Source organism: Periplaneta americana, chromosome 2 (genome assembly GCF_040183065.1).
Source record: "Periplaneta americana isolate PAMFEO1 chromosome 2, P.americana_PAMFEO1_priV1, whole genome shotgun sequence".
NCBI classification, from domain to species: domain Eukaryota; kingdom Metazoa; phylum Arthropoda; class Insecta; order Blattodea; family Blattidae; genus Periplaneta; species Periplaneta americana.
Window position 1 is genome coordinate 65,866,353 of NC_091118.1, and position 20,422 is coordinate 65,886,774.

At 36.6% G+C, this 20,422-nt stretch overlaps 1 protein-coding gene across 2 annotated transcripts in view; it reads left to right on the plus strand.

Annotated features, from left to right (window-relative positions):
- LOC138694310 (uncharacterized) overlaps positions 1-20,422 on the plus strand; it is a 511,848-nt gene that overhangs the window by 427,361 nt on the left and 64,065 nt on the right. For both annotated transcript variants that reach the window (XM_069817898.1, XM_069817899.1), the window contains one exon: positions 9,595-9,682. The gene's annotated coding sequence lies outside the window, so the exon portion shown is untranslated. The remainder of the gene's footprint in view (positions 1-9,594; positions 9,683-20,422) is intronic.

Here is a 20,422-nt window from a genome sequence, read left to right on the forward strand (position 1 = left end):
CGAAGTCCACATATGTGCTGAGGTGCACTCGATATGAGTGACTAGTTGGCCGGGATCCGACGGAATAAGCGCCGTCTTAAATCACGAAGTGATTTACGCATATCATATATATTATTTTAATGTACCGAAGTACATATGATATTTCCATGCAGATATTCTGCATCATCATACGATGAAAGAGTAATGGAACGGAGAAAAATTCTCTCCGGGGCCGGGATTTGAACCCGGGTTTTCAGCTCTACGTGCTGATGCTTTATCCACTAAGCCACACCGGATACAACTCCGACGCCGGTTAGAATCGTCTCAGATTAAGCTCCAACTCTTGGGTTCCCTCTAGTGGCCGCCCTCTGCACTACGTCATAGATGTCTATGAACGCAGGACCGAAGTCCACATATGTGCTGAGGTGCACTCGATATGAGTGACTAGTTGGCCGGGATCCGACGGAATAAGCGCCGTCTTAAATCACGAAGTGATTTACGCATATCATATATATTATTTTAATGTACCGAAGTACATATGATATTTCCATGCAGATATTCTGCATCATCATACGATGAAAGAGTAATGGAACGGAGAAAAATTCTCTCCGGGGCCGGGATTTGAACCCGGGTTTTCAGCTCTACGTGCTGATGCTTTATCCACTAAGCCACACCGGATACAACTCCGACGCCGGTTAGAATCGTCTCAGATTAAGCTCCAACTCTTGGGTTCCCTCTAGTGGCCGCCCTCTGCACTACGTCATAGATGTCTATGAACGCAGGACCGAAGTCCACATATGTGCTGAGGTGCACTCGATATGAGTGACTAGTTGGCCGGGATCCGACGGAATAAGCGCCGTCTTAAATCACGAAGTGATTTACGCACCTCAGCACATATGTGGACTTCGGTCCTGCGTTCATAGACATCTATGACGTAGTGCAGAGGGCGGCCACTAGAGGGAACCCAAGAGTTGGAGCTTAATCTGAGACGATTCTAACCGGCGTCGGAGTTGTATCCGGTGTGGCTTAGTGGATAAAGCATCAGCACGTAGAGCTGAAAACCCGGGTTCAAATCCCGGCCCCGGAGAGAATTTTTCTCCGTTCCATTACTCTTTCATCGTATGATGATGCAGAATATCTGCATGGAAATATCATATGTACTTCGGTACATTAAAATAATATATATGATATGCGTAAATCACTTCGTGATTTAAGACGGCGCTTATTCCGTCGGATCCCGGCCAACTAGTCACTCATATCGAGTGCACCTCAGCACATATGTGGACTTCGGTCCTGCGTTCATAGACATCTATGACGTAGTGCAGAGGGCGGCCACTAGAGTTAACCCAAGAGTTGGAGCTTAATCTGAGACGATTCTAACCGGCGTCGGAGTTGTATCCGGTGTGGCTTAGTGGATAAAGCATCAGCACGTAGAGCTGAAATCCCGGGTTCAAATCCCGGCGCCGGAGAGAATTTTTCTCCGTTCCATTACTCTTTCATCGTATGATGATGCAGAATATCTGCATGGAAATATCATATGTACTTCGGTACATTAAAATAATATATATGATATGCGTAAATCACTTCGTGATTTAAGACGGCGCTTATTCCGTCGGATCCCGGCCAACTAGTCACTCATATCGAGTGCACCTCAGCACATATGTGGACTTCGGTCCTGCGTTCATAGACATCTATGACGTAGTGCAGAGGGCGGCCACTAGAGGGAACCCAAGAGTTGGAGCTTAATCTGAGACGATTCTAACCGGCGTCGGAGTTGTATCCGGTGTGGCTTAGGGGATAAAGCATCAGAACGTAGAGCTGAAAACCCGGGTTCAAATCCCTGCGCCGGAGAGAATTTTTCTCCGTTCCATTACTCTTTCATCGTATTCAGAACACTAGCCAATTAAAGAATATATACAACAATACATTGTTTTCCTTTAAGTACATACCTATTTCCTTGATTAGAAGGTTATTGTTGAATTTCTGCCAAAACGAGTGAACTTCTATTAGACTGTTATGCTAGAATTTTGGTTTAGCATTGCATCCCCATGCAAGAAAAGTTCCACATTTTGGAACTAATATTGGCATCATTATAAGGGGAGGTGCGAAACAAAGCCTACCGTTGGATTCGTTAAGGGTCCTGGTGAATAGCCGTTGGTTTTTGTTATGGACAAATAATTTGGGGGAAATTTAGGCTGAAAACTTAAGAATATAATAAAAAGGAATTTTTTAATAACTTGCCATCATTGTGCAGTACCACTTGTTTTAGTACAATGTTTCATTGTTATTTTGAATCAGTCTCTGATATAGTGTAATATAGCAACACAAGTATAGTATTAATGTAAATTTTGTAATGATTTGGAAAATTCAATTTTTTTAAATTTTTTTATTTATTTTTTTTTTTTGAAGTGCAAATTTATTACAATCATTTTGTAAACTACAAAAATAACATATTAAATATAATAGAAACAGAAATACATTAATAACTATTATATACATCAAACAAGAATGAACATGTCAAATATTTAAACAAAAACAGAAAAATAAATTAAAGAAATTACCCCGTATGTGCAAGCGCTCGTGGGTGGGAGTTCAAAACCGCACTGTAGACAAGCAGACGGAAAAAGGAAGACAAGCTAAACAATTTATATAAGCAATAAAATAGCACAGATTACAAAAACGCCTATATGATAAAAAGAATCACAATTGAACAATTTTATAACCAGTAATCACAAATTAAACAATTAATTATCTAAACCTAAGTTAAGTTCCCTTAATAATTTCTTTAATTTTCAGTTTAAATTTAATCGTACTTACATTAGCTAAACCAGGGTACTGAGAAATTAATTTGCTGTATAATTTTAAGCTATAGTTGAAGCCATGTTTCATACCAGCAGCCGTTGCACTTTTGGATTCTATGAAATTAAATAATATGTTTCTTGTAGTATTTTAATTATGGCAATACAAAATGAAACTAAACTTTTCCATGGACTCATTATTTCCAATTAAAACCGAATTTAATATTTTATGCCGTGCGAGGGTCCAAAGAGCCGGTACACGTGGCAGCGGGTCAATTGCCCCTCCAGTTCGTCACGCCACCCTTTTGTGACACGCACGGCAAATCACGGCCCCCTACCTCTTCATTCGTATCACGCGTCAGAACACATCAGTGAGGTCAGAGTGGAAACGAAGCAATTCATGCCTCACATTCGTTACATAATGTGCTTTAAAGTTGCCATGGCAACGAGATTCATTGATACTTCAACATACACAAGGGACTATCTTTAATTAAATTTTGTACTGCTTTAAAGACTTCGGTACATCAAAATATATATTTAAAGAATAAGTTTTATTGAATACAAAGAAGGTCAGTTATAAACTGTGCAAAACAAATTGAACCATCATTAAATTAACATCTATGTGCGAAAATAATCTTTGGCGATATTTTAGCCCATAATAGTAATAGGCCTATTCTATTTATTACGTTTAACAATATGCTTAGCAACAACTTAAAATAATGATGTGTTAACACAGTGGTTTTTTAAATTTTGGATCCCCGGATCCATCGATTTCTACATGAATTTCCGTCATTTATATATGCAAACAGGTGCCATGTAAATGATACACACATTCTCATTATGCCTTATCAGTAAAGAGCGCAAATGGGGTGCATATTGAGAAAATATAAGTTCTTTACACAGAGTGTTTAATGACGTCACGAGTATGGGTGGAATTGTACCTCTTTAGGTACGCTCATTTTACGCTCACAACTCACTGGCGAATGTGATTTCGTAGCATTTTTTTTACCATTCTTCGATTGTTATTTTCTCACTCCCATATTTTTATACTTATCACCAGATTGCGGCCTAGGGTCACCGATTCGCGAGACTGAAGTTTGGAACGCACGGAGTATACGTGACGTCATGACCCATGAGGTGAGATGGAACTGTGAGAGTAGGCCTACAGTTGGTTTCGTAAGAAATTACATTATCGCATTTCTAATTCTGCTTGACGTGGGTCCTTGCAATCACCACACGTACTTGAGATCCTTTGAGGAAACAAGTATGTTTCATTTGTTTTCGATTATTTCTTGATTATTTATACATGCATATTTGAATCGGTTATTTGGAAAAAGCCATGCAGGGTCTTTCCGGGATGATGTTACAAACTTTCAGGGATGATGGGGAAGGGCACATGTATCAATTTGAGATAAGGAACCCTGGTCCGGAAATTACTGAGTCGAAAGTAATACAAACAAAAATAGTTGTGTGGATATGAAATGATTTTATTCCTCAGTACATCTTATTTATGTGTATTTATCTGTACATCTTACACATACTGTATTCATCTGACGTTGTTTACGTTGTCTACTTACAGTATTCCATTCAGTGCGCTGTCTGAGGGATGGGGACAGGAAACTACACTAAAGCAATGCAAATGGCGTAATGTGTAACGCACATGGTCGGTCCTGATATGCACGTCTGTAGACAGCAGTGTATATGTACAAGTTGCAGTGTTCAGTCGATCAGTCCTAGTGAAATGGAGGAGTACACGAGAGCGCAATATGCAGATCTGATTTTCGAATACGGATGAGCCAATGGGAACAGTAGACAAGCTCACAGATTGTATCGGCGAAAGTACCCACATAGGAGACATCGGGCCCATACCATCTTTCCACGACTGTTCCAAAGGTTAAGGGAAGGAGGGCACGTGGTGCTAAATTACAATTTCATTTCCACACAACTATTTTTGCTTATGACTTTCCACTCAGTCATTTCCGGACCAGGGTTCCTTATCTCAAATTGATACATGTGCTCTTCCCCATCATCCCTGAAAGTTTGTAACACTAGCATGGAAACACCCTGCATATCCATTTTTTTTTTTTTCAAAATTTGTTTTATTGCATAAATGGGTTCTTTGAACAGAGCTGCTCCTTTGGTGTGACAGGGCCATTTCTTAAAGCTATATGCAGCAGAATTGAGTATAAATTTATTTGTTTAGTTCTTCGGTTATAAGGTACATGTGCCCAATACGGCCCACTTAACGTATCAAGATCTATTGTATTGTTACTGAAGGAGATAAAATTAAGAAAGTTGCACTAAAACATACTTCAAGGTGAGCAGTAAAGAATACGTGGTCTTGGATTTAGATTTATTGAAAAACTTCGCTATAACAGTGCAATATTTAAAATGTGAGTAATGGGCCTTATTTGGCACACTCCTTCCAAATAAGGCCCACTATCAGTCCCAAATAAGGCCCATGTGTAAATAAATAGTGATTACGAAAGCAAATAGAAATCAATTAAATTACAATAATTGCATTTAAGCCAAATGAACTAAAATAATAATATTCAAAGTTAAGTAGATGAAAAACACATTCTGGACAAAGAAAATGGATATTCCGTCCTAAGTCTAAAGATCACATTCTGAGTAAAATATATATATTCTTAGTCTAAGATCACATTCTGGGCAAAGAGAACTGAATATTTTCACCATATTTTCACTCTTGTCTGAAGATTACTTTCTGGGCAGAGAGAACTGATATGTTGTCCTTAGTCTAAGATGACATTCTGGGAAAATAAAACTGAATATTTTGTCCCAAGCACAAAGATTACACTCTGAAAAAAGAAAAGTTGTATTGTGTATTTCACCTAAATATCACACTGTGGGCAATGAAAACTGGATATTTTTTCCTTAGCCGTAAGTCCAACGCATTCTTCATGAACATAGGTTCAACACTTTACACACAGTCTCATGTCAGCAATACGATGTTTTCTCCATAAATTGCAGAACCAACTTTCTTTTTTCACTCTTTTAGTTTGAATGCCACTCGGTCCAGCTTCAAGAAGATCTTCACGGAAGTCACAGGACATATTTTCCTCTTCTCAGCTGTCTTCACGCTCAAACAGTTAGGAGCAGTAGCACCATTCTTACTGCTTTCGCGGTCCTCTTTAGGCCTATGTCCTTTTGCAGTGTTAACTGATTTAGTCTTCTCTTTGTCTTGAAACAATTCCTTAGTTACCTCAACTGCTTGGTAATTAAGGGCTTTTCGTCGCTGGTTTGTATGGTTTTTTCTTTATTTCAGGGGTACGAAGAATGTCTTTAAATGAAGTTTCTAATTTTCCTTCATTATCACTAGAGATATGGAAAAAGTCACTGGATTCGTCAGGAAGAGAGATGTCAATTGTGAAGCCTGAGTCCCCTGAATCTCTTTGTTTCGAAACTCTTTTCTGGGTTAATGTTTCAACTTGATTTGGCTGATTTAGGAGTAATTGGGATCCAGATTGTGATTGTAATGGGGCTTCTTCAGCCTTTTCTTTCCTGGAGATTCGGAAGGAGCGAAGAGCCACTCTCAGGGATAGCACTAGGGTCGAACGGATAAATTCCAGTAGCGTTAAATCCACTTGATACATTAGAAGGAGTAGCAGCTCTTGGCCAAACCTTACTAAATATTTTCCCAAATATCCGTTTGTTTACTGTACGACTTTCATTTCAAGTCCATTCGAGTCAAAATAATTCAAGTTTAAGCTTTCTAAATAACTTAAACTTTTGTGTGTCGGTATTACATACCGAAAGAATTAAAATGTTATATTTTAACAAATAAACACAATTATTATGCTAAAATAATTAATTAAATTACGAATTTAGAATAATTATCGTAGCTTTGATAATTGTCTTCAAAATTTTCTCATAAATAAATTACTGTATGTTACAGAATGTCTTTATGAGGCTCAAAATAAGAAAAACCTTGAAGAAAATCCATGTTCCATATAAGGCCCATGGGCCTTGTTTAGTTCATCTGTAGAGGGCCTTATTTGAAGCTCCCTGTAAATCCACACTTTCATTCGTAGATTTACTAAGGGATAAATAAATACACGTTAGGTGGAAAATATCAATACAGTATCTTATTCTACTAATCATGTGCTTTGAAATGACATATACCATGTTCATTTATGCTAAGTTACCAAAAACTGCAGAAGATTCATTAAAATACCTCGAAATAGTAGCGACAACAGCTGCAGACGTCGTTCACTGTTCAACTGAAGCATACATGGCGAAATCGTTCACTTATACTGTTGTAGTTTCTAGTCTAGCCATTAGAAGCCAGGAACTGTCAGAAACATTAAGAAACTAATGGAAATTGTAATGTTATCTTAATAAAATGACAGATGGGCCTTATTTAGAACCGGGCCTTATTTGGCTCATGTACCTTATGGTCTTTTCCAAGTACTTTTGTAGTATTTTTCGAGAATGCAATGTTTTATTCCAATATGTGTTGGCTGTTTGTTGTATTGCTGTGCTCTTAAAGATTCAATGTGAGTGTTTCAGAAGAGAGTCAGATTAATTTTTCAAGTATTGAAAGAAAGAAAAGTGTATGATCCGTATAAGAGTTCAGTTTTAAAAGAGCTAAAGTTGAAGGCGAAAGTTACAAAATTATGGTAGAAATGCTGTTAATGCAAGAAAAAGTGGTCAACAATGCAATGCCACAGTCTAGTATATACAGTCACGAAGCTCAATACGTAGTAAATATGCATCCATGGATAGTTGCTAACCACTAGGATCGCTACTATCGCCTCATACGAAATAGTACCTGCACAGTCTTTTGTTCCTAGTACCCTCACAACCCAAGCTTCATGACTGTATATATTAGACTGTGGCATTACCTCAAGTATAAGGAAATACACTTATTTTCTGATGGTTGCGGTGGCCAAAACCATACCACACAATAGACAGGTTTTATAATGTAATAAGATTCATAGTTACTTTCCAGTGAGGCGATATTTAGTTTCATCCTGCGATTGGAACATTGGTAAAAGTAAACATAAACAGTGTCTGACGCACCCTTTCTTATAATGTTGACTTAATTGAAGATCGAGCACACCCACAGTACTGTACACTACCCAATACAGCCCTTATTTCTTCAGTTCTGTGCTGGACAATTGAACGATAAAACATCGGCAAGAAATCTGATTGCACATCGGAGATTTTGTGTTTTGTATTTTGAGAATAATTGTTTATTTTTTATTGTACACTATTTTTATGTCTCACTTCACCACGTACAACATTTCCATTGTACTAAAATGTACAGTACATTGTGATTGTGATTTAATTCACGCACAAATCTAACCAGAATTGTCCTCCCTCTGTTCGATCCTTGGTCAGACGTTGCTTATGTTTACTCTTACTGGCGACATTCAAACAGTCAGTAAATTAGCCAGTTGTTCTTAGACAGAGCTAACGCAACATTTACAATACGAAACATAGTTAGTTCCCATTAAAAAAATTAAGTTTACTCTAATATCTTGAAAATTATTTCATATATAAAAAATGCATTACGTTTATCAGATGTCCCCTTCGATGAAAATTAACTTATAATTGTCGGTTTGTGTATATCTGAAATATTTCACATGTTATTAGAAATGAAAGAGTTAAGTGGGCCACCTGTATAGTGAGAAAGTAAAAATAAAGAAAATGGCAATGTAGCTTAATTATACATATTTTCTTATGTCGTTTCTAATGGGCATTTTTTTTTGCCGTGAATGGCCCAAAATGATACAGATATCATTATTTATAAATTTCCAAGAATTTTAAGTCTAGATTGGAAATAACTTTAGGTTTGATTGTGAAAAAATTAAGTTCGACACTCTGTACAAATAACTTTTCATAATTTGCTTCATCCTTGTTATTGAATCAGTATAACGTGTGACATCTTCAGTCTACTCTTAATATTCATAACATGTAAATAAAGAACATTATAGCCTGAAGGTGAAACCCTTTTAAATCCAGGTGTCCATTTTAGCGTTTACTCAAACAAAATACTACCTCACAATTTAAAACTCCTTGCCTAAATTCTATCCTGACCAAATAATATTGGATAGTATAGGTATGATGAAATAAATGAGCGAACGATGAGCTGGAAAATATGGCATTAAATTCATAAACATTAAATTGAAACATTCTATATAATCGTATTGAAGTTATTTCAAGCCTTCAATGGGAGTAGAATAATGATTTGGTGTCCAGGAAACCTTCGCAGCCTTGGTTTTGTCCACAACAAATGTCACGTTTGTCGAAGCTGGGAACTAAACCCAGGCTCGTTTGCATAATAGTTTAATGCATTGGCAATAATGAGTCACTAAGACATATCCAGAATAATACAAATTTAAAGTCTATACCTGTGGGGTAACGGTCAGCGCGTCTGGCTGCGAAACCAGGTGGCCCGGGTTCGAATCCCGGTCGGGGCAAGTTAACTGGTTAAGGTTTTTTCCGGGGTTTTCCCTCAAACCAATACGAGCAAATGTTGGGTAACTTTCGGTGCTGGATCCCGGACTCATTTCACCGGCATTATCACCTTCATATCATTCAGAAGCTAAATAACGTAGATGTTGATACAGCGTCGTAAAATAACCCAATAAAATAAAAAATAAAAAAAAAAATACAAATTTAATTCACAATTCAGATACTGTTGAAGAAATTCACAGAACAACATATTTTAATAGTATCCAATTTATCTTACTTGGAAGGAAAATGAAGTCTCTAAATTTTGTTTGTTTTAAGTTCTTATAGAATGTTCCTGAGATCTTCATACACTAATATTTGTTTCTCTTTCTTGCAGTGTTTTCGTTGGCACTCCGTTTCTGAGGGAGATAATGTAACAAGTTAGCATAGGGAGAAAAACGAATTCCCAGTATATACAGCATCAGGTAAGTAATCGTTTAAGTAAAATTGAAATTAGTAGTTATCAGTAGGCCCATTTTCAAAGATAAAGGGTTTTGAATAGTAAGGGACTCGGAAGTAAAACATGGTAACCAATACTTTGGTCTTGCCTTAAAATCAGTGTACCATTTACGGATTGTAGGCCCACTGGATGGATCTGCACCAAACTTTGTTCGGTAATGCCGTTGAACATTAATAACCGACTGGTTCACATGAAAATCAAGCACACAAAAAAACTTTCTGTCCTCTATAGCAGCCATTTCACCTCAATAATGAATAAATTTGTTTATGTGCGCTAATATGAGGCAGTGTTACCAACTAGGAAAACAATGTTGCCACAAGTAAACTTTTTGAGTTTCTCTTTCCATTGGTGCTATTTTCATGCACATCAGATTCATAGAACGTCAATTACAGCTTGATTCAGGGATTTTGGCCCCTGCAAAAAGTAAGTAGATAGACTAAGAGCGAGTTACTCATCACTACTGGCGGGCTGGGTTACACAGGTCAGGCCGCGCAGTCATAACACCTAACATTTCCTTCTTGTCATGTCGCGGTACACTCCGTCTTAAAACACAATATTCTTCCACACGTCCCGTTACTAACCACTACGTCTGTTGACTAAACAATGTCATGATGACTTATATTTTCTTGACATGAGTGTCCCTCAGCGACGAGCATAGATATTATTTTCATTCTTCCTCTTCCCCTCCTATGCACATTTGTGATTAAATTTCTTTATTATTACCTAACACATAGCTCGCTCACTAGCCAAACAACCAAGGACAGGGGCCAGTAACGTTGAATCGAGCTGTACATGTGTTCGAAACCGGAAAGATCTTTTCTAAGAGCCCTGTATTACGGATGTTTAAATGTGAATTCGTTTCGAAAAGCGTGCTAAGTTAATGTACTGCCAAGGACTGGTCAGACAGGGAAAGGAGAAAAGTTGTAGAGGAACTTTCAGCTTGCATTGACTTTGTCTATTGCCCCTCAAAGTATTTGCCCTTATTTCCGTAATACTCTGTATATTTTGAAATCAGCATAAGCTTACAGTACTTTCCTCACATTTCATGCAGTAAGTAATTGCATAATTACGTCTCATTTTCTGTCAAGTTTCCATTTATAATGCCGAGGTTGGTTAATTTCTTTAGTTGTAGAACACACAAGTCGATAACTTATCTGACCTAGAAGAAAATACATGTAAATGCCTGTAATTACAGCATAATCAAAGACATATTATGGAAAACAATTTTCGTGTCACTGCTTTGTCGCGGAGTGTTGGATAATTGGCTTTCGAATTTGTATACGGCGATGATGCAAATGCGAGTGTTGCTACTACAGAATCAGTTTCTGCGTGTCTTGTAGCTAAGGTAAAAATGTGTTTAATTTACATTCTGTGGTTTAATTAATTCAAAACGCCAGTTCTTATTTCAACTATTTGTAATTCTTCAGCAGACTTAGTTATAATAAAATGATGGTAAAAAATCGACAGCTGCATATCTTTACTAACTGTATAGCTTAACGTAGAACTACGTGTGAGTGCTATCACCTGTCGGCAAGGAGAGCAAGAGCGATACAAGGGCAACAATGTGAACACAAAAAGAACAAATGAAAGACAAGAATAAGGAGAAGAAAAGGACAAGGAAAATGTAAGGAGCTCAAGAAGACAGCAACGAGAACAAGGGAAAAACAAGGAGAACAAGAGGAATGCAAGAAGATCCAGGGAAAGACAAGGAGAACAAGAGGAATAAAAGGAGACGAACGAAAAGACAAGGAGAACAAGACGAATACTAGCAGACTGAGAAAAACAAGGAGAACAAGAGGAATGCAAGGAGAGCAAATGAAAGACCAGGTGAACAAGAGGAATTCAAGAGCAAGGAAAGATAAGGAGAACAAGAGGAATACAAGGAGACCAAAGGGAAGACAAGGAGAACAGGAGGTATACAAGGAGAGCAAATGAAACACCAGAAGAACAAGAGGAAGGCAAGAAGATCCAGGGAAAGACAAGGAGAACAAGAGAAATACGATAACAAGAGAAATACAAGGAGAGCAAGGGAAATACGATAACAAGAGAAATACAAGGAGAGCAAGGGAAATACGATAACAAGAGAAATACAAGGAGAGCAAGAGAAATCCAAGGAGACCAAGGGAAATACGATAACAAGAGAAATACAAGGAGAGCAAGGGAAATACGATAACAAGAGAAATACAAGGAGAGCAAGAGAAATACAAGGAGAGCGAGGGAAATACGATAACAAGAGAAATACAAGGAGAGCAAGAGAAATACAAGCAGATCAAGAGAATGCGAAGAACAGGAGGAATACAAAGAGACCAAGGGAAAGAGAAGGAGAACAAAGTAATAAAGGGAGAACAAGAGAAATGCAAGGAGATCAAGAGAAAGACAAGGAGAACAAGAGGAATGCAAGGAGACCAAGGGAAATACAAGGAAAAGAAGATAAATATAAGGAGAACAAGAAGAATACAAAGAGACCGAGGGAAATACAAGGAGAACAAGATAAATACAAGGAGACTAAGCGAAAGACAAGAAGAACAAGAGAAATACAAGGTGACCAAAGAAAAAACAAAGAGAACAAGATTAGGAGAGCAAGAAAAAGAGAAGAAGGACAGAATAATAAAGGGAGAACAGTATAAACACAAGAAGAGCAATGGAATACAAGGATACCAAAGGGAAAGACAAGCAGAACAAAAGGAATGCAAGGAGACTAAGGAAAAGACAAGGGAAACAAGAGGAATGTAAGGATACCAAAGGAACGACAAGAGGAACAAGAGGAATATAAGGATACAAAGGGAAAGGAAGGAGAACAAGAGGAACACAAGGAGACTAACGAAAAGAAAAAGGTAACAATACGAATACTAGGAGACCAAGGGGAAAGAGAAGGAAGAATACCTAGTGAAAGACAAGGAGAACAAAGGTAATGCAAGGAGACCAAGGGAAAGACAAGGAGAACAAGGGAATTCAAGGAAACCAAGGATAATACAAGGAGAACAAGAGAAATAAAACCAAGAGAAAGACAAGGAGAACGAGAGGAATGGAAGGAGACCAAGTGAAAGAGAAGGAGAGCAAAGCAATAAAGGGAGAACAATTTAAACATAAGACGTAATGTCTTCCTGGCTGCATCTCATGTTATTGCATATAATATAGAAGTATTTGAAGATGTCCACTTGCTCCACTGCCTCATTTCGAATTTGCACGTTTACCTTCTTTATTTGCCTCCCGATAACCATGCTCTCGTCTTACTTGCTGCCGTGGCTCTGGTCAACCGCGATATTCCGGAGCGTGTATGGGGCGAGATGGATTACCGCATGGATTTATGCCGTATTAGCAAAGGTGGACACATTGAGCATCTGTTGGTAATGCCACAAAACTTTGAGAGTTTCTCTTTATTTTAGTGTAAAATAATTTGTTATCCGTTGTGTAGTTTAGTAGTTACGAATTTGTTTAATGTTTCACGGACTTATGAATAGCCTTGTACGGTTATGCTATTTATTTATATTGATATATAATTAATGTGTCACCTACGTACTTCTTTGAAGACAAAACTAAACTTTCTATAATATTTATTTTATTACCATATTTTCACAATCAACGCCGAATAATAACAAATGAATAACATCTCTCGAGTTACGAATAATAACAAATGAATCACACCTATCGACAAATATGAAACGGCGATCACACATGAAAATGTTAACGTCCAAAAACAAACGATTTATTTAAATTAAAAATGATTAATAGTAATTCATTTTTATTCGTCAATTCTGTTATAATGCACTTATCACGCTTGTATAAATACATTTATTCCATATGCTTGATTTTCGATTATTATTGGTGTTACCAGTATTTGTAAGACCAAATGCTCTACCAATGACACATTCGATTCTAGCCCTCAGCTACCTCAAAAATCGCTATTTTGAATGCAACTTTGAAATTTTAAATAGAAAGTAGGTCATGTAGGTACTCAAAATTATGCGAAATGTTCTGAGAAAAACAATAATGCAATCCGTCTTGAGATATCTCTAATCGTTTTCAAGTTATTTAAAGATAACTGTCATAATGACACAAACATTAGATTTGCATCTACAGATATTTTGTAACATGGTACAGTACTAAGGATGCTTTGGAAAAGGTACTTTTATGCAATTCTGGTAATTAACTTTTCCTGCTTTTCTGTTTGGTTAACTTGTGACAGTTTCAATTCATTGTTGTGATTATTTGAAACTTTCCTGTAACAAATTTCTTGATTTTCATGATGGCATTATCGAAAGAGGAAAGAATTGATATCATTCTTCATTCTGGTAGGTTAAGCTACAGAAATGTTGCAGCAGACTAAACGAACAATTCTCTGGACATTGGATTGGTCGACGTGGACCAGTAGAATGGCCGGCCAGGTCTCCAGATTTAACATCCCTTGATTTTTTTCTTTTGGGGTTACATAAAGAGCTTGATATATGAAGAGAAAATTCAGAATGTGGATAGGGCATTTTGTAGCATTTCTGGGGTGACTTTAGCTTCAATGATACGGTTCTTTAAATGTTCCAAGCTCTTTATGTAACCCCAAAAGAAAAAAATCAAGGGATGTTAAATCTGGAGACCTGGTCGACCATTCTTCTGGTTCCTCGTCGACCAATCCAATGTCCAGGGAACTGTTCGTTCAGTCTGCTGCAACAGGCTTAACCTACCAGAATGAAAAATGATATAAACTCTTTCCTCTTTCGATAATGTCATCACGAAAATCAAGAAATTTGTTATAGGAAAGCTTCAGATAATCACAGCAATGCATTGAAACTGTCACAGGTTAACCAAACAGTAAAGCAGGAAAAGTTAATTACCAGAATTGCATAAAAACACCTTATCCAAAGCCTTCTTAGTACCGTACCTATCATGTTACAAAATATCTGCAGATGCAGTAACTAATGTTTGTGTCATTATGGACAGTTATCTTTAAATACCTTGAAAACGATTAGAGATATCTCAAAACGGATTGCACCATTGTTTTTCACAGAAAATTTCACATGCTTTTGAGTACATACATGACCCCTTTCCATTTAAAATTTCAAAGTTTCATTCAAAATGGCGGCTTTTGAGATAGATGAGGGCTAGACTCGAAAGTGTCACTGGTAGAACATTTGGTCTTACAAATACTGGTAACACCTATAGTAATCGAAAATCAAGCATATGGGAGATATTTATATGGTTCTAGACTTTTGATTCACCTTATAGTTTAAATAAATTGAATATTTTTGCTACTTTGCGCTGTATTTTACAGAATGTTTACTTTAAGCTTCATTACTCATTTTTTACTTGCACCACTTCTGCTCTCAAAGGCTCATATGTACTATTCTGGCAGATCGTGTTTTTTATGAACCTTACCGATGTTGTTGGTAGATCTTGTAAGTTAAACTTACAACACACGTCCGGTAAGTAAAAAAATCAAATCAACGTTTGTATGTAAGTATGTATTATGAATAACAATTGATGGCGGGCATATGTGGGGGCGGCAATGAACCTGGGAGTATCTTAAAAGCCATTTGTAAGTAAGTTATGAATAACAGCTTAAGGAAAGATACTATAAGCAGTAATATCGTTCAGAACATATAAACGAAATCAATTGTTGCAAACGCATAAAGCAAACTGTGACTTACCTTTATGGCATTGACTTCATGTTCCTTCTGTCATGTCTAGAATGTTAGGAAATGGCTCTCTAATTGCAGCTATAAAGACTGAACGTCCCAACGGTCCCTAGTAACTTCAATTGCAATTGTTTCGATGTACAAAATAAATGATGTCCGGCAAATATGGTAATGGAAAAATTGACTGTTTGCTAGCCAGTTTTCAAGGCACGAACAAATAGTAGAAACGAGTTAAAATTAATTGCTTGGTTCTAACAAATAGTGATTGAATGTACAAGTAATTATTAATGGTACACATAAAATTAAATCTGATTGGTGATAAATGTGATTTACTTGCCAATAAACTCACTCTAGACTGACAATTCATATGCACTCTGATTGAATAACATGCAAGTATGAATTCCGTTCATGAGGAAGCTAGAAAAACAAATAGGCTATATTGCGCAAGAGAATATGCTGAAATTGTGTGATTGATGTTATTAGGGTAATAAAATTATTATTGTCGTCATTTCTTATTACTCGTTAATGTGCATAGTTACTAGTTGTACGTTATTGCTCTGATAATTTTAACGTGTCTCCTTTCCAATTTCCCATTACAGTCACCATTATATTACTGCCACATTGGTCTCCGTCTCTTCTTGATCTCGAACCAAAATATAATTTAATCTATTCTGTACCATACACCTACTCAAATCATATTCTGCTTCTTAAACACTATATTAGGTTATTTCACAAATATTTCCGTAGAATATTAGTGCAGTCTTTGATTTTCCCAAATTTTTTCCTAGTAAAGTTTATTATTAATTTTGTTATTATTATTATTATTATTATTATTATTATTATTATTATTTACTTAAATTTTATACAGGATGATTCACGAGGATTTACCAACACTTACGGAGCTTATTTCTGAAGACATTCTGAGCAAAATGTGTCATATAAACATTTGTCCTAATCTCAGTATTTTCAAAGTTACACTAATTTGAAATTGTTTGTATAGGGGAGAAGTGCGTAGTATCGGACATCGGGTAATATCGGACAGTGCGTTTCTTTCATCTGCCACCAGATGATAGTACCTGAATGACATGGTAACGTTTCTGTATGCGACATCACAGAAACGTAACCAAGTCATCCAGGTACTATTATCACGTGGTAGGTGAAAGAAGCTGACTGTCCGATATTACCCGATGTCCGATACTACCCAACTCTCCCCTAATATCTTTTTTTTTTTTTTAGTTTTAAGGGTAAAAAAATATTACAAATATAGAATGAACTATTCAGAAGTGTCATTTCTTTAATTGGCTAGTGTTCTGAAGCTAAAAATGTCTTGTAAGTTGTTTTGTACAGATTTTATTTTTCAATTTTCAACTAAAAATTACATCATTCATACGCACTTATCACAAAAATTGTTACAAATCATACGACTTGAGGAACTTGATTCTTTACAGTTTAATTGTGCATCTTAATGTACAGTCTTGAAGAATTTACAAGAGTGGCGAGATTTGTAACAATTCTTGTGATAAATTCGTAAGAAAATGTAATTTTGTAGTTAAAAATCGAAAAAAAAAAAAAATTCTGCACGAAGCAACTATGGAATTCACAACACATTTTCAACTTTAGAATATTAGCTAATTAAAGAAGTGATACTCCTAAATAGTTCATTCTGTATGTGTAATATTATTTTATCTTTAAAACTCAAGAATAATGGTATTTTACAAACAATTTCAAATTAGTGTAGCTCTCAAGATATTGACATTAGGACAAATGTTTATATGACATGTTTTGCTCAGAATGTCTTCGGAAATAAGCTCCATAAGGGACGGTAAATCTTCGTGAATCACCCTGTACAACGATGAAGAATTTAGTAAGTGAGTAATAAACATGGAACACTGTTCGCACTTTTCCTATTTTTAATTTTATGTAAAGAAACACTATTCACAAAAGTTATAGGGGGTGAAAGAAGGACTATTTGAAAAAAAAAACAAAGGCTTTTTTCATTTGTAAAGGATGTGCCAAGGATTGTTTTTTTTTTTTTAACAGGAAAGGATTACTTTAATATGGCGGAAAACCAGTGAATTTTCAATTTTTGTTTTAAAATGCACTTCGGTATTCGACAAAAATATTATATTTTATTTAACGACGCTCGCAACTGCCGAGGTTATATCAGCGTCGCCGATGTGCCGGAATTTTGTCTCGCAAGGGTTCTTTTATATGCCAGTAAATCTACTGACATGAGTCTGTCGCATTTAAGCACACTTGGTATTCGAAAGAATATATGATATTACATATAATTTAATACGCATTTCTGCCCTTGTCAGGTGCTGCCATATCATTATCTTTCAAACTGTTTTCAAGGAGGAAGGATGATTAAATACGACGAAAAACCACTACATTTTCAAAACATATTTTTTTTTGCCTTAAAACAACCTTTAATGTCTGAAAAATATATGACATGACATTCAACGTCCATTTATGCCTTTATTAGCTGTTGTGCCGACATTTTTAAACTTCTAGTGCACAGGCTTTTCAAATGACACGAAACTTTGATAGCAATTTCCCCTAACTTTAAATTTTGCATTATTCTCATACAAAAATGATTAATCGGTTGTTCTGAACTATTCATGCTAGATTTTTATTTTATTTTATTGGATTTTTTACGACTCTTAGGTTATTTAGCGTCTGAATGAGATGAAGGTGACAATGCCGGTAAAATGAGTCCGGGGTCCAGCATCGAAAGTTACCCAGCATTTGCTCATACTGGCTTGAGGGAAAACCCCGGAAAAAATCTCAACCAGATAACTTGCCCCGCCCGGGAATCGAACCCTGGCCACCTGGATTCGCGGCCAGATGCGCTAACCGTTACTTCATAGGTGTAGACTTCATGCTAAATGTATGATATTTAGGACTCATATTACTTAGGCTATTAGGAAACTTTTCCATGTCATAAATTTTCTTATTTGTTGCACTTTCTTAAAATGTAATCGTTTATCTTAACATTTTGAAAGTCAATATGCTATCAAAATAATTGTACTGGCGATATTTTAAAGAACGTGCTTTTAGAAGCTAAATATCAAAGAGATATTGAATTTATCTCTGGTACATTATATCCATTTTAATTAATTACTTATCCTGGTAGTTTTTTTCTAAATTTGGACCTTTCTTTTTTCAAAAACTAATTTCACATTGCTATAACAATGTTATGTCTTACTTACTTAAAAATGGCTTTTAAGGATCCCGGAGGTTCATTTCCGCCCTCACATAAGCCCGCCATCGATCCCTATCCTGTGCAAGATTAATCCAGTCTCTATCATCATATCCCACCTCTCTCAAATCCATTTTAATATTACCATCCCATCTATGTCTCGGCCTCCCCAAAGGTCTTATTTCCTCCAGCCACCCAACTGACACTCTATATGCATTTCTGGATTCGCCCATACGTGCTACATGCCCTGCCCATTTCAAACGTCTGGATTTAATGTTCCTAATTATGTCAGGTGAAGAATACAATGTGTGCAGTTCTGCGTTGTGTAACTTTCTCCATTCTCCTGTAACTTCATCCCTCTTAGCCCCAAATATTTTCCTAAGAACTTTATTCTCAAACACCCTTAACCTCCAATGATATGTCTACAATACGAATAATTAAAAATTAGCAACAATTAGGACAAAATAAAATTATACCAACTTTTCCCCTTAACAGCATTTTTATCTCTGAATTCTTTAGTTTTCACAACATATATAAATCGTATGTTTCACCATTATAAACTATTATTTTCTAAAAATTTCTTCAAATGTATGATCCCAACGTATGTTTACTAAGCAAAGAAAAATACTGTAGTACTACTGGGTGTTCAGTTCAAAATGTGTCATGGCTCGCTGTATGCCGTCATGTGGCTAGCTGATGAGCCTAGAGAATTCAATCTTCCTACACTTCCGCAGAGGTGTATAACCTAAGAGGCAGAGAAGTTGCCTAGCAAGTACGGCGTTCATTCTGAAGAGTACGTACCGATACGTACGGTAACACCGGTAGTGGCAGGAATGTGAACTGTTTGGAAATACGTACTGTCGGGATATGGGGAGAGGGTTAAGACGATTACTTACATATTTGTTGACATTAACTTCGACGGTCAACATGGACACGGAGCATTTGATTTGTGTTGTGGAATGTTACCGTACGTAACCGATGATAACAAATACCCTGCGTACGACTTGCCGGCGCAAAACACAGTTCGAAAGAGGTTATGGTAGCACACAGACCGTACAGACCGCCATCTGTTGCTACGACGTTCAAGTTATACCGTACACGTTCTCAAGTTCAGATTGAAGAACGCCTTAAATAATAGGCAACTTCTCTAACATATAAGCTGAAACTCACTTCAAATCGGTGACCCAACAACAGTGACGTCATGACACACTTTGAAATGAACACCCAGTATATATCAGTTTATCACTAAGGAGAATAAGGTACATGAATTAAATAATCATGGCTGACAGTTTACGCCTACCTATTATCTAGATGTGGAGTTTCAATCTCGCGTTTCCGGTTTACGTTCTCTTCCTCGGAACGTTAGGTTCACTACGGCGACAAACGCCTGACCTTTGTTGATAACGCAATGCGCTGTACACTTGTGTCAGAGAAGTGGTCGGGACATTCAGGCGAACAAACACAATTACCAAACATTCAATAGGCGTGCAAACAATTGAACGTATCGTGAGATCAACATCTTGTTTATTGTTGTTTATCAGTTAGTTTAAGATGGCGACCGCATACAATTATTATGTACGAGAGAGTTGAGGAGGAGTACTAGAACGTAACGTTTAATTCAGACGTTGTTATTGTTATTTTTAGATCTGTAAATTAATTCCTGTAATGCATTGCTTTTAAATGATGAAAGATGTAGCCTATAAAATGCGTACGAAAGAAACTAATGTGGTAAGAAGACCGACTAGATGTGAGCTTTATTTATCGATTAAACTTTTTTATTATTTCTTTTATTACCGGTAACACTTATTTATTAGTATGATAATAATTGAAGATATAACCGCATTATTCTTACATCTGCTGAAAACGATCGACGTAC